The following is a 16098-nucleotide window of genomic DNA, read 5'->3' on the forward strand; positions in this document are numbered from 1 at the left end:
AAAACATCAGTGTTTTGTTTCCTGGGTCTGGGATAATTTACTCAGTGCAATATTTTACTGTTCCATCTATTAACCTGCAGGTTTTATTTTTCTTTTCAGCCAAACAGTATTCCATGCTGTATATGCACAACCTTTTCCATATCCATTCCTTTGCTGAAGGCAGTTAGGTTGTCTCCATTGTCTAGTAATTGTGGAAAGGGTGGCAATGAACATGTCTGAGTAAATATTTGTAGAGTAGGATGTCAAGTCCATTAGGCTTATGTCAAGTAGTGATACAGCTGGGCCATAACTTAAATCTATTTTTAGCTCTTTGAGGAATATCCACATTGATTTCAGAGGGGTCCACACCAGCTTGACATCCCACCAACACTGTTCTTTTGTGACCACTTTAAAAGGATTTTGAGACCAACCACCGAGTTATGAATAGACACAAAGCCGTGTGAGAAAACCTTTGAGGGTGATGAGCATTTTCATGACTTTATGGTGTTGATCACATTTGCCAAAACCTACTGAAATGTAGACTTTACTGCCTGTTTTCTATGTTTAGTTATGCATCTGTTATAGTTTGAAAGACATGAAGCTAGAGCATGAGATATATGGAGCCACACAGCAGTATAAATATGCCCCAATATTATTGAATTTATAAAGTTTGGCTCTAAGACCTTGTTATGATTGACCCTACAAGTTCAGACTCATATTTCTATTTGATTTTACCATAGTATTTGTTACTAGAGTAGTTGAAATACTATTAAGCACATAGTATGCATATAATCTTATATTATAAAATACTAATTTATAGTTGGAGACTTTCTCTCCAGCCCCCGCCAAGCCCTGTTAGTCCAACAACCCATTTATAAAATAAACATACAGACATTTATATTATTTAAACTGTTTGGCCATTAGCTCAGGCCTACCATTGTCTAGCTCTTACTCTTATATTTAGCCCATTTCTATTAATCTATACTTTGCCATGTGGCTTGCGACTTACCAATACCTTACATCTTTCTTGTCATGGCTTCAGCTGGCAGTGTCTCTCCCTCTGCCTTCCTGTTTCCCTAATTCTCGTCTCTGTTTGTCCTGCCTATACTTCCTGTCTGGCTACAGGCCAATCAGAATTTTATTTACACAGAGCGATATCCACAGCACTAATCAAATATCAAATACATTTTGAAATATGTTTAGTATATTAAGTAGGAAAACATTATGAGAGGAATGTGACATCTTATAGACGTTAGGAATCTATGCTATATTTTTTGGTCCCCATGGACTTGTACAAAGCATATGAATGCTTTGAAACTCTTTCTCTCCATACCTGGGAATTACAACAGGCATTGTGTTGAAACATCCCAATAGAATGTTCATCACAGAGTCTTTTGACCTTGACTCAATAATAGTTGGATAATGTGTCAGTTAGAGGTAGAATTCAATTAAGATACAATGAAATTAATCTTTAAGTGAGTGCAAATGCTTTATAGATTTCTGAGACCATCATATTTTGATTTCTGGTGCTGCGATAAACACTCTGACCTAAAGCAGGATGGAGCAGGAAAAGGTTTGATTGGCTTGCACTTTCAGGTCCATCGCAGAGAGATGTGGAACTGGAGAAGAAGCTTGAAGCAGAAATGGTAGCTCACTTGCAAGCTTATGATGAGCTAGCCTTCTTACACAGCCATGGGCCACTTGTCTGGGAAATAGTGCTTCCTTATCAATCAAGACAAGCCCCATCCACAGCCAGTATGATCCAGGCAATTCTTCAATTAAGATTTCCTTCTTGGGTCATCTAGGCTATGTCAAGTAGGCAATTAAAGCTTGCTAGGACATATACTAATGAAATTCATAACAAAGAAGGTTCTAAGAAATTCTTCATTACTGTAACTAATCATAGGACACCAGCAAATTAAAGTTTTAGGTCATTCCATAATATTTTTCCTATCTTCACTCGGTCATAGGCTTGATGACAAAAGGGAGTTAACTGTAAATCTTTGTTGAGGCTAAAAGTATGTTTCTTTGTGACCCAGAAGGCCAATGACTTTTACAGAAAACACCATCTGTCATATAAAATTAATGTTCTTAAGGTGGATTATATGGGTTTAGAGTTCGTCAGTTGATTCTGGATTTTGGTTTTGATATGTGAGATAGTATTACATGTTTTTGAAAATTTTACTTAGATAAAAAATTAAACCTAGGACATGATGCCTACCTGTAGCAGTAGCTCATGGTATTCAAAACAAAATTCCATGACAGAAACCTGGGTAAAGGCTAACTGAGAGTGAATTTTAAATCTACAGGGTTACAAACTTCAGTGTACAGTGTAATTCTTTAGGTATGCCTTGAGGCAGAAAAGAACATGGAATTTAAAAATATATAACACTGTATGGGAAAATTACAGTTTCCTAATGCAATCAACAACAATGACAACAAGAACAAAACCCATCAGTAGCAACAGGGTATATCCAATGGTGTTTCAACATTTTTGAACTTTTTGATATTAGTTTGACATATTGGTAATTTGTGTGTTTAAAAATATATTACATTACTATGGTCAAGTTTACATGTAACACCAAGCCCCTTTTATGTACATAACTTAATGACTTTTGACAAATATATATTGTGTGCTAATTATTGACAAAGCCAAAGAACTCTCTCCCTCTGCAAAATGTTCCTGTTATTTCCCATTTGGATCCTAGGCTACCTATACAGGGTCTTTTCTAAAATTGTAGACTATCTGGACTTGAAGTCATAAGTACAGTTAGAGATAAAATCAGGCTCAAACTGTCTTTTCTTAGCAATATAGTTCATGCAGCAACACAAGTTCCAAGGATAAATGGTAAGCTATTAACAATGGCATTTCTTCTTGATGTTTAAATGAAAGCTCCAAATTTAGGATTCAGGTTTATGAGTTTGAGTGGCATTGAAAGTTTGAGAAAATTATGAAGGTAAATCTTAAACCATAATTAAGTTCAAGACCTTGGAGACCCATGTTCCTCAGACCATGAGCTAATCTATACTGTGTGTTTTTGAGTCTGTTTTGTGCTCTGGTGTGGTAGGCTATCTGCTAAGATTTCTGTAACTATTAAGGTTACACTTTTATTTAACTTAGACTTTAAGGTAGAGAAAATGATAAATTGTAAAATTAAAGCCTGCTCCAGTCTCAGAATAAAACAAGATTTCTGAATCCTGTGCTATGGATATCGCTGTCTCTGTCTACCCTGCAAGACTCCCGAAAGTTGCTTACATCCTTCTCCCAGTCCTCAGATAATATTATATCCTTCTGAGGTCTTTGATGTGGTTAAAGAATAGATAGTTATAATTTTGCTCAGTTATGATACAAGATAAGTTAGATATAAAACCTTAGACTCACCAATATAAGATAGGATATCTTCTTTAACAATGTAACTATAATTCTTGCTTGATAATTGTTTTGTTATATGTAATTTTACTATGTAAAAGTTAAAACCTTCCTTAAAAAAAAAAAAGAAAAGGGGAAGTGCTATGGATATCGATCTATGTAAATAAAGTTCTGATTGGCCAGTGGCCAGGCAGGAAGTATAGGCAGGACAAGAGAGAAGAGAATTCTGGGAAGTAGAAGGCTGGGGAGAGACACTGCCAGCCGCCGCCATGAGAAGCAACATGTAAAGACACTGGTAAGCCACAAGCCATGTGGCAAAGTACAGACTAGCAGAAATGGGTTAATTAAAGATAGAAAAGGTAGGTAACAAGCAGCCTGCCATGGCCATACAGTTTGTAAACAATGTAAGTTTCTGTGTGATTTCTTGGTTGGGTCTGAGCGACTATGTGACTGGCGGGTAAGAGAGATTTGTCCTGACTGGGCCGGGCAGGAAACTCTAACTACAATCCTGTGCATTTGATATATTTTTAATTGTATGCTTTCCAAGCCATTTTAGCAGTTATGATAGTGGTTATGTGGACTGAGCCTAATCACATCCCATTTGGTCTTACGTTTATCCTCAGTTGTATGTGAACTTTAATGATTAGGGAGGTATTAATGACCCTGAGCATTGGCAAAATAGATATCTCTTCTAATGAACTGCTTTTAAGTGGATCTACAAGTTCATGTCTAAGATACGTCTTGTCTAAGCTGTGATAATCTGAATTTGCCAATCAATATTTTAGGGGGTTACAAACAAGATAAATACCTTACCAGAGATACCCACTGTTTACAAACTGTGAACAGGCAAAGAAAAACTGAAAACATTTTCTTATTCATCTATCCATCTAACAATACTCAGGCTGTATTTCATATTAAAAAAAATACACTTTTATGCCAAGATCATTGATTAGAGAAAAGTATTGTCTGTGAAGTATTATCTCACCCACTACTAATTTTACTTAGTAGAAAGTTATCTACAGAAAGATAACAGGTGGTAAATCCCAAGCAAGATACTAGTGATGGCCCCTATGTACCACATATTAATATTGTGTTCTCTATGAATTCATGCTGAGCAGGCTTTCAAACATCACTACAGCTATAAGGTCAGTGTACTGCATTAGAATAGCCTTGAAATGAACAACGTTGTCAATTGCCTTAATGCCATTACATACTAAATGGAAAGTACTAATGTTCTCAGCCTCCTTTTGTTTCCTTCTAAGCACATCAGTACTCTACCTGGAAATCAAGTGACCTCTGTCAAAGAATACCACAGTGGCATGCCCACACATGATTATCTAGCCAATCATTAGATCTAATTCATGTCAGAAGTTTTAGAGTAGAAATTTGCTGTAATCCATATTCATTTTGAACCAAATCTGCATGTAAATTTCCTAAGTAAAAATGAAACAGATTTTCCTTACCAGGCAATGTGCAGTACTGCCAAGGAAGGAAATGTTTCTGGTTAAAACACAGTATCATGGTAGGGTCTGCATTGGTTTCTAGCTCTGTGAAAAGCCAATGGTTTTACAAGATGGGATCAATCCAGGATCTTAGTGGAGTCAAAACTGATCTGTAGTGTCTTTCCATGATTAGCAGAAATTCTTAGAAATTCCTGAGACATAAATCAAACCGAGATTCAGTTACTTGGTGAGCATTGAGCATTGTTCATACAAGCACCTGCCAAAATTTTTTCAGCTTTTCCTGCCCCTAGGCTGGCCCATGACTGCCTTTCCTGCTGTGCCTTTGGCTTACTTGCAACTTCTCACTGCCAAACCAGCTTTCCTACTCACTGAAAGCGGCATTTGGTACCATGTAAAATGTTGACCTCTCCTTACTTGTCTCCAGGATGTCCTGATGTCTCTACCAGCATCTTCAGTCTAGAAGCTGAGTGTCTGTGGCATCTGTGAGGTAACTCTGAAGTCTGGGTGGGCAGGTGCTAAAACTATTGGAATATAAGCCCTGCCACTCAGAGACATGCCTCCTCTTGTGACTTAAGAGGTGCCAATGACAGGTCATTTATCTTGAAAATAAAAATGAATGCCCTTTATTGATTTTTTTTTTTTTGAGTAGCATCAAAACAGACTGCCAGATAATTGCAATAGGCACAATCATTGTTGCTTTCCTTTCCTCTACATAGGCAGATGGTCACAGATGGTCGATGGCACAGCATATTTGGGGCATGGGAAAGGCTTCATGGAGCCTAAGAGTGAAACATTATAGAGAACTGACTGGCTATGTAGACCTGCCCTCCATGCATTGAAATGGCAGGGCTTTGAATCCTGATATGGAACTGTACTACACCACGACATAGTGGAGGAGTGTTTCCAGTGTGGAGCTATGATATTTGCCTATCCCATTAGGAAAGTATGCATTCATTGCTGTACACACTGCTGGTTTGCTGATTGTTGAGGTCTTTAGAGCATTTGCTTCAGATTTTGCACTGAGGTTATGGTCTTGCATAGTGACCTAGCCTGTGACTAGGATGAGATTCTGCAGACGGGTAGTCTGTGCCCTGGGTACTAGGCTCACATGGCCCAGGAGATCGGAGAGCAGCTCCAGCCCCATCCTGCTTCATTCTCTTTCCCTATGTAGGGATGAAATTCCAACAAAGCACTGGCCTTCCTGATCATGATTCCCAGAGATCCCAAGTAGTTAAAATAGTGGAGAGGGGCAATTTCTGTCTGGCTTTCTCCTGGCATGCTGGATGGGAAGTCTTCAGCAAACATCCTTAAATAGGACCTGGCTATTCTTGCAGAGTAGAACTTGTTTCTTGAAAGATCTAAGGTGGCCTTGACAATGTTCCACCTATATATGTGCCCACCAGAGTCTACAGGCCTTTTGTCTCTGCCAGGTCTGAGAGAGGGAGGTGGGGGGGAAGTTGGAGGGGGAGAACAGACTGGGAGAGGGGGATAGAGTCCAGCATAGGATAGGTATTTTGGAAAGAAGCTGCAGGAACTTAGTGCTGAAAGGTTTTTATAATACTTTGAATATTACTGAACAGGCAACTAAATAGAGACACATGTATCCAGAGAAATATAATCATTGTCTCTGATTTGAAGTCCAGTTTAAGTATTCTACAGTGGTCTGCTAATTCTTGTAGTTTTGTAATTCATCAGTGTTTGACAGGTAAGACAGTAATAAAATTTGTTTCAAAGGCTTACAAAAATATTCAAAGCCAGAAATGTTAATGGACTCAACATAAAATAATTGCTCTTGCAAATGAGACATTAAATCATAATTTAATTAATTAGAAAGGAAGTAATGTTCTGTGCATTGTGTTTTATAAGCATAATTTAATTTTGTAGCATAAGTAAAAATTTTTTTAAAAATAAAGGCTTCTAATGCACCATGTTTATAAGACATTCTCTCGTTAAGTACTGAATTTCATTACTTCTTTTCTTACATAATTATAGCATTGAGGTTCAATATTAAAGGCCATTTTGATATTATATGAAAAGGGCCTTAGTCCATTTCTCTACTACATCTAAGAAAGAGGAGGTGACAGAGTTTTGTGTGGTGGAAATTGTGTTACAAAGGCTACAGCTACTCAGCAAACTTCATTTACGGACAGGAGAATTTGAAGTTTTCCTGTTCAGCAAACCCTACGTACAGGGGAGACTGGATAGCTCAATAGAAAAGAATATGTAATACTCCCAGTGGCCATGTCAGAGGAGCAACAGATGCCAATTGACTTTAGGGAATCTTCTTACCAGGAAACAAAACCCTGATGGATGAATTTCAGGTCGGCAAGGCCCCGAGAGCCTTGTCTCCAGAATGTGTCTTGCTACTTACTGTTGTGTCTTTGCATGTTGGCTTCTGCCATTTTTCTCTGGTATCTGGCATAGTGTAAGTGAGTGTGGGGAGATTCCCATTGCCCTTAATGCAGGATGATCATCTCTTGGAAATATCCCATTCTACTGGGAATTTTTACATGTGGATTTTTATGAAGATGATTTCCTCCCAACCTATACTGTTTAACTGAAGCTAAGTAAGTTTAAGCTTATTTATTTAAACCTTAAGTTTAAATAGGATTTTGATGTTGAGGGTTTTTAAAATAAATATAGTAAAGAATTATGACAGAGGTTATTTTAGTGGAAAAATCAATGTCAGGAAAGGTAGGGTAAAATGTTGCCCCTGCCTCTGATAAAGCAGAGGCTGCAGAAGATTAAAAAGTAAATACAAAGAAGTGTTACACAACTAAGGCCTATATTTCCACTTAAGGAGTTGCATAGATCACAGTTCAGGTTAATGATTAAAGAAAACAACTGAGTCCTAGGAGCCAGGTTGGCTCAAATTCTTTTAATTTTGATGTTGAAAGATGCATTCGCAAGTTTCAGTGTGCATCATAGCTGAAACAAAGCCTTAGAATGACTTTAGGTTAGGATGTTTTAATAATAGCTCTGAGATGAAAAACCCTAGAAAACAAGCTAAAGTTCACAAGGACTCATAGCTGACGGACACGTTAAGTTTAGGGATCAAAACAAAGGGATCAAAAACTGTTCTTGCTAGGATTGGTTGGTGATCAAAGAGGATGATTAATTCCTTGTACCCATTTCTGCTCTCAAGATCCTAGTATGAAAAACAGTTCATGAGTGGGTATGCACCCTAAAGATTTAAAGTAAATCTAACTGATTAATTTATATATATATATATATATATATATATATATATATATATATATATATGTTTAGGTTTATGATTCCTTTAAGATTCTTTCTTTATTATCTTTTAAGGTAAGTAATAAAGTGATTGGTCCTTTCTTTGTAACCATAACATGCAGGCTACCAGTTAAAGAACTGGCTGAGAAAAAATACCCTGTTGCTTACACTCTGTTAATCTATAAGAAGTTGCTTAGACATGAATGTATATGGGTTCTTGGGACAACTTGATTTTCACCTGGAATACGTAAACTGTTTATTCACATAAAGGAGATGAAAAACATGTTTTTTTAAAACCTGTATTCATTATAATCATTCACTTGAAAAATAGAATGTAACCCACTGTCATTTTTATATTGCTGGGATGTGTTTTTTGTTGGGGTGTATATAAGCTGTAAGTAAAATAAAGAGCAGAATACAGAAGAAAAAGGAGAATACAGAAGAAAGAAACCATCAAGAGTGTCTTTCCCTTACTCCCTCAGATAAGAAAGTCTTAGTACACTGACTCCATGGATCCCTCTTTGAGCCCTGTGCTGCTGGAGGCCAGTCCTTAAGGCAGAGGTATGACACTGACTGTAGCACTGTTTTCTGGCAGATCCTTTGGTGCCACTTGGCACATGTGACTTGACACGATTTAAACCATGCTATGCAAGTCTATCTTGAGAGTCACTACAATGGCCTCTTGAGGTGCAGAATGCAGCATACATCTGGAACATTTCCCATTTTTAACAAAGAATTAAAATGCTGGGGTTTTTGATGATCATAATTATTTTTCTTAAGGTAGAAGATATTAATAAACTTTATTCAAAGCCACTTGAACCCCATTAATTTATGTGACTCATAAAGGAATTGATGGTAATGTGAATCTTAAAGGGTCTTACTAATAAAATCAAACCCAGAGCCAGGCATTGAGGTTAAAGCTGGGAGATCAGAGAAACAGAACTCAAAGCCACCTCACCTCTCCAATTCCTCAGATGATTTTGTTTCCTCAAACTGGAAGCCTTTGAGTCCTCATCCAAATGGATCTGAGCTGAACTGATGCTCAAAAGCCTAAAAGCTTAACCAACCTCTAGTTCCTGATTTTCACACCTTATATACCTTTCTGCTTCCTGCCATGACTTCCTGGGATTAAAGGCGTGTGTCACCGTGCCTGGCTATTTCCAGTGTGGCTTTGAACTCGCAGAGATCCGGATGAATCTCTGCCTCCAGCATGCTAGGATTAAAGGTGTGTGTGCCACCATTTTCTGGCCTCTATATCTAGTGGCTGTTCTGTTCTATGACCTCAGATAAGTTTACTAGTGTGCACAGTATATTGGGGAACACAATATCACCACAATTGATTTTTGTCTTAAATAGAACTCTAGGAATTGTTGCCACTTACAGTGACTGGAACTATTCTAGATTTTGGGATGGGGTGTGTGCATGTGTGTGTGAGCACTTGTGTGGATGCATGTTTGTGAGTGAGTATATGTAGTGTGTATGCATGTGTGTTCACACCTGTTTGGGAGTACATGAATATATGTAGAAATGTATATGTGTGTGTCTGGGACAAAGCTTGATACTGGTTGTCTCTGCACTTTATTTTTTATTTGAAAATCTTTTGTTTTTCATACAGTATATTATGATCATGGTTTTTCCTCATTTGTCTCCTCCCAAATCCTGTTGACCTCTATACCTATCCAATGCCATACCTTCTTTCTCTAGGAAACAAACAAATAAACCAACCAAGCAAAATTAAAGCAAACAGAGGGGGGAACAAAGAACAAAAACAAAGAAAAAGCATAAGAAGCACGCCCCCCAAACCCATAAAAACTCCAAATAGTAAACCACAACAGATAAACAAAAGAAAAGTAAGGTTAAAAATGTTCAAAAAGTATGATGAGACACAACATCCTTCCAAATACCATTGAGTTTATTGGCCATCTAGTGCTGGGCATAGGGACTGTTCTGAAGTATTCGGATACCCAGTGAGACCCCACTGGAGAAAACTAACTTTTCCTTTGTGAGCTCTTCTCAGTTGGAGACATCAACCAGGTATGAGGGTGTCTGCTTCCCCATCTCAGTGCTGGCATACCATCTGTTGAACCCATGCAAGTCCTGTGCATGCTGCCACAATCTCTGCATTCATATGTGCATCAGTCTTGTTTGTCTGGAGGTCACTGTTTCCTGGTGCCTTCCATCCCCTCTGGCTCTTAAATTCTTTCTACCTCCTCTTCTGCATAGCACCCTGAATCACCATGGGAAGGGTGTGATGAAGACATTCCATTTAGGACTGTGTGTTTCCAGGTGTCTCACTCCCTGTACCAATTGTGGGTCTCTCTATTCCCATCTACTTTAGGAGGAATCATCCCGGATAATGGTTGAGTGGGATACTGATCTATGAGTATAGCACAGAATCATTAGGAGTCATTCCATGGTATATTCCTTTAGCAGGACAATGTCACTTGATTTTCCCCTAGGTCCCTGGCCTATCTAGTATCAAGTTCTTGGCTACCTGAGCACTATCATATAGTGATATTTTATTTGTATTGAAATGTGATTTTATATTAATAAAGTTGCCTTGGGGTCAGAGCAAGCTATAGCAGAAGCTGGGCGGTGGTGGTGCACAGCTTTAATCCTAGCACTTGGGAGGCAGAGCTAGGCGGATCTCTGGTGTTCAAGGATACAGCCAGCATTGCGACACACGCCACAAACTTTGTACCACTATTGCTCTATCACATCTTGGAGGCAGTTTATCACTGAGGTAACATAGCTTGTCACTGAGGGCTAGAGTGTGAACTAGACTTGTGTACATTAGGGAACCATCTTAGGACAAGCAGGTGCATAGTAACTTGACTGCACATGAAAGGTTGTGGCACAGAGTACAGTCAGGACTGTCCGATAAAGCTTCTGGGGCAGCCCAGTGTGCATCACTTCCCCTTCTCCTGGGCAGAGAACATCAAGGAAGTGAAACATCAGGTGATGCATAGGTAGAGTCCACACTGAGGAATCCAAGAATTAAAGACTTTGACTCATCCATTTCCAGCCCATGTCTGATAGTATAAGCCTGTGCAATGTTTGTTTTGTTTATTTAAGGGCTTTTCTGTCTTTATTAAAGATCACCTTCAGGATGAAAGAACTGAAAAGGTATAGAAACCATTTGAGTAGCCATCTGTAGACATACATAGTCTCATCCATCATCAAAATCTCCCAGCAGGATGGTGCTTTTGATAAAGCTGATGAACCTATGTTGACATCATTATCACACATTTATCATAGTTTGCAGGACTTATGTTTGATGGTGTCCATTCTGTGAAGTTTTTAAAATATTCAGTGGACATATGTACCAAAATATAACCCAACAGAAGTGTTTTACTGCCCTAAATTCCCTTTGAATGCCACTGATCATCTTGTATGATCTTCATCCAAGGGTAAAATGGTTGTACAACTCAAAAATTCTTATATCTAGGAATATACTCGAGAAAACTAAAAATACATGTTCACACAATGACATAAAAAATGCTGATGCCCATGGCAGTCAGGTTCACAATCATAAACCAGAAATAATGAGATACCAGCTTATTCCAGTTAAAAATGGCAATTTTCAAAAAGATAAGTGTTAACAGCCATAAGTAAGGATGTGCGGAGCAAATTACATTGTATGCTCTGTGGGGATGAAAATTAGTAAAATCAACATAGAAGCTCCTATAGAGGTCCCTCAGAGTCTTAAACCATCACACACACCTGCAACCCAGTTCCTAGGTACCCATATACCAGACATGATGTCAAAATAGGCTGAGTTGACATTGTACCCTATGTTTACTTCATAGCTATTTCCAGTGGCCAAGAAATCAAAGATCCCAGTGCCCATCAAAGAATGAAGGAAATACTGTAGACTTGCAGAACAGAATATCCGAGTTCAGTTCCCAACTGCTACAGAGCAGCTCACAATTGTTCTTAACATCACTTCAAGGGATACAGTGCCCTCTTCTGATCTCCATGGGTTCCTGCATGCCTGTGGTGCATATGTACATATATAGGCAAACAGTCATAAACATGAAATAAAAATAATCTTAAAAAAATGACTACACAACAGACATAATTCTAGGTATATAAAGTTTAAAATATACAAAACAGTATTTGCTGTTAAAAGTATAGTTTTACCTTTTGAGAAAAGAAACAGAATTACTAAGAAGAATATTGAGAGAATAGTAATAGGTTTGTCAGGATGTTCATTGTGTGATAATTTTATCAATCTCAGACACATGCCTTGTTCATGTTTCTTTATATTTAAATATAAAAGTAGTATTAAAAGGTATAACTTGTAGAAAATCACATTAACTTTATAATATAAAAAATATCAATATTAACAAATATGTGTAATTGGAAAATTTTTATCTGCATTTAAGAAGTCATATGCTACTGTCTTAATTTTACCAACTCTGGAAAATTTATACAACAGTAATCATCACATAAACAGGAAAATTGTGGCCTCAGAATTCAAGAACTTGTATCTAGTAATTAGTAAATATTTTTTGAGATCATCACCCATATTTTACATATATTACTTATGTTTTACAAATGACATATTCATCTAGATTAAGTCAGATGACTTGGCCAATGAGATTCTGATTACTGAATTTATGTAAATGTTAGTTTTGAAAGCAGAGAGCACTACCTGAACTGTATGAGTCAATTTCCCATCACCGCGGGCAAGGAGTGCTCAACACCACCTTGTACTATCCTCTCCATTAGTGTTGTTTTTTTCCTTAAACTGAATGCAGAAAGTTCCTTTACACAGGAAAACTAGTACTTGTCAAATTCACATGTGAGCAATGGTTTTCACCCGTGTATCTTCTACACTCCACAGTCCAAGTAGGTCCTTTCCTTCCCACTGAGTTACTGTGCTGTGGAGAATTGCTTTGAGTTAAATTAACAGATTGAAGAAATCAACTCCTGTCTTTATCTCCAGGGAGGATGATGTCCATAGAAAATGGGTTTTGTCATGTGAGCGGAGAGAGTATCCCTGAGTGTGGAGAGTGATGGGAGGAGGTGGAGAAGGGAGGAGATGTTGGTAGAGTGGCAGGTTGGATTAAAAAAGGGATAGGTAAGACCATCTACATGTAACACAGTCCTGAGCTCTGGAAAGAGGAAGGGCGGAATCCAGATCTTATCTTAATATCATAAAATTGCTAACATTTATATAATTGTGTTCAGATAACTGAAAGGAAATATGAGGTAAATCATGAAAACCTCAGTTTATTTATACTGAGCAGTCTGGACAAGATATCAAACTCAGTAATTGCGAAGAACATTAAAACATTCCTGCTTCCTAATAACAACATTCTCATCATTGATATATTTAACATATACATTATACAAATGTATTTGCCTGACTTTCTAGCATATTTTAGATGGGTTTGTGACATGCAGCAACATAGAAGTTCATTTCTTACATTCTATTTCTAGTACACCCTGGAAAATTGACAATCAGTGCCCCCAAATACAAGATGAAGTGTTTAATGAAGTAGTGATAGAAAATTTCTTTTCTATTACAAAATATTCCTTATCTTATTAGTTTTGTTTATGTCATGCTTTGTGAAGCTCCAGTGAATTTGCCCCCCCAGATACTCCCTTCCTGATGCAGGCTTATTTTTCTGTCTGAGTGCAAGTAGAATATATGTTTCATTTTTCAGAGACGTCTCCCCAGTGCTGTCCTAGAACCATTTCAGAATGAACGAGAAATTGCTCTTTCCCAAACCAGATGTTTTCTATTTTTGATTTTCCATTTGCTCAATGTTCCTGCAAAGAATTTTTTCCCTTAACAATAGTAAATAATGTCCCTCTCAATTATATGCTTGAAGGGAGTCAGTCTCTCTCCTCCGTTGGCTGGATTATTTTCTGAAGGTAGTAGTTTTTTTTTTCTTTTCTTTTCTTCCCCCCACCCCCCCGCCCATGTTATAGGAAATCTAGTATTTGACAGACAGGGCTACCAGGCCTTGAAGATGTATCTACATGTTTGTGTTCTTTTGAAAAGTTATATAGGAAACCCCTGTTGAGGCATCTCAAGTGGTCAAATTAGGAGTCAGGGAGAACTGCAAAGTGGGTTGGAACACTAGGGCGTGGCTTATCAGTGATGAACAAGTTTGTGTCTGTGAGAGACCATCCAGTCAATGCTGCTGCATCCTAGAGGTAAATGATTTTGTCCAGTGGGTACATCTCAGGCAGCATTTTCACAACAAATAAGTATGGAGAACTATTAAACCTTTTTCTGAGTGGCTGTGCCTTTTCCCATTCCTACCACCAATGTAGGAGTAATCCATTCTCCCTGAATTTCCTGCACTTGATCTAAATCTGTGATGCTGTGTTACACAGGGACAGGAAAGTCTTCACCAGGTAATCACATGGTAAGCCAATCAGAATGCCTCTATAAAGCACATCCTCCTAAATTAATGGAAGTTGTTAAGCAAAATGGTGGTATACAATAAATCCCACTCACTAAGCTGTGTATGGACCTAAATACAGAAGCTCAGAGTCTGTGATGGCGAAGGACTATTCCTGTGAAGACTTTAGTAGGGAGAAATCACATGTACGGGAATTGGTACAGCCATGCATACTCATTTTTGCCAAATCTATCCTGATTGGTTTTACTGCGTCCACTTAATTTCCTTCAATCCCTTATTAATTAAACATCCAAGACATTCTCTCTAAAGGTTGAATTACTACATGCCAATCATATGCAGATGTTATTCTATAGTTTTCCATTTCTCTTAAGGCAAAAACTAACATGTACATATTGTATTAAAGAACAAGGTATAGCCTTCCATACATCATCTAACTCAGGGTCATAAGTTTTATTGTGTCCATTTAATTTCCTTCAATCACTTAATAATCCAGCACTAGGTACATTGGATAATTACATGCCAGTTATTGTCCAATCACTTGAAAGCTTCAAGAAATTAGAGCTTAGAAATATTCTTGTTTATCACAGCCTGAATATAAGCCACAGTACTGTGTCAGTGAGCCACAGAAGCGAGTTTAGGAGAGAATACTTGTGTTTTAGTGGCTGCTAAATGTCGAGACCTGTTCCATTAGTCTATTTCCATTTCTTGGACATTTTATTAATTGCCAATTGTGATTTCTATCATATGTTAAAACTATATAAAATAAAGACATGCAGTTGATGGAAGATAAGAAAGTCAAATCCTATCCTATCATACCTTCAGTACACAAAGATAGCTGGTTCCTTGGAAATCCACTTTGTACCTAGAGCTGATTATGTAGTTGTCCCCTTCCCCATCAGAGGTAACTACCATATGAGTTTCTTTGCTTTTACCTATATTTTATGACCCTCTGTATTGCTATTGTACAATTTGAGTAGTTTTAAGTTTTTATACTATAAATGGAATATTGTCTTATGAGATAAACTTTCGTTGAGTTTTGTATTTTGAGACACATGTCTTTGTGGGTCTGAGGCTATGTATGCTTTACAGACAAGGACACACACACACACACACACACACACACACACACACACACACACGAGTGTTACCACAAACATTCTATTCCATCCACCCACTATCACGTTTTTCAGATATTCTCAAGTGATATACCAGGAGTGGACTTAAGGAGTTGTAACCTATCAGTTTCCCCATTGACCAGAAACGTACGTTCTTCTTATACAATTTCATCAAATATTGGTGTGCTCTCAAATAAACATTTCTCACTGATGCTTTAGTTGTCAGAACAGTCTTCTAATTTTCAAAATAATTTAAAATCTAAGCTCCGTGATTTCTATTTTAGTGTCTGTATATCACATTTTGTCAGACCCTGGGGCTCATTTTTCCCTTTGCCAGTTGTTCCCATCCTTCTGAAGACTTTGATTAACCAGACCTCACAACTGGAGAGCCATGGCTTTCTGAACTGAGCCATCTTTCCATCCCTAAAATTTTATTTTATTCCACCTCTATTTTTGTACCATTTTGCGCTTTTTTTTCCTTTTTTAAAAATTATATTTGTGTTTTAATTTTACACATCAGCCATGGGTTCCCCTCTCTTCCCCCTCCTGCA

Source organism: Onychomys torridus, chromosome 18 (genome assembly GCF_903995425.1).
Source record: "Onychomys torridus chromosome 18, mOncTor1.1, whole genome shotgun sequence".
Taxonomy (NCBI): Eukaryota; Metazoa; Chordata; class Mammalia; order Rodentia; family Cricetidae; genus Onychomys; species Onychomys torridus.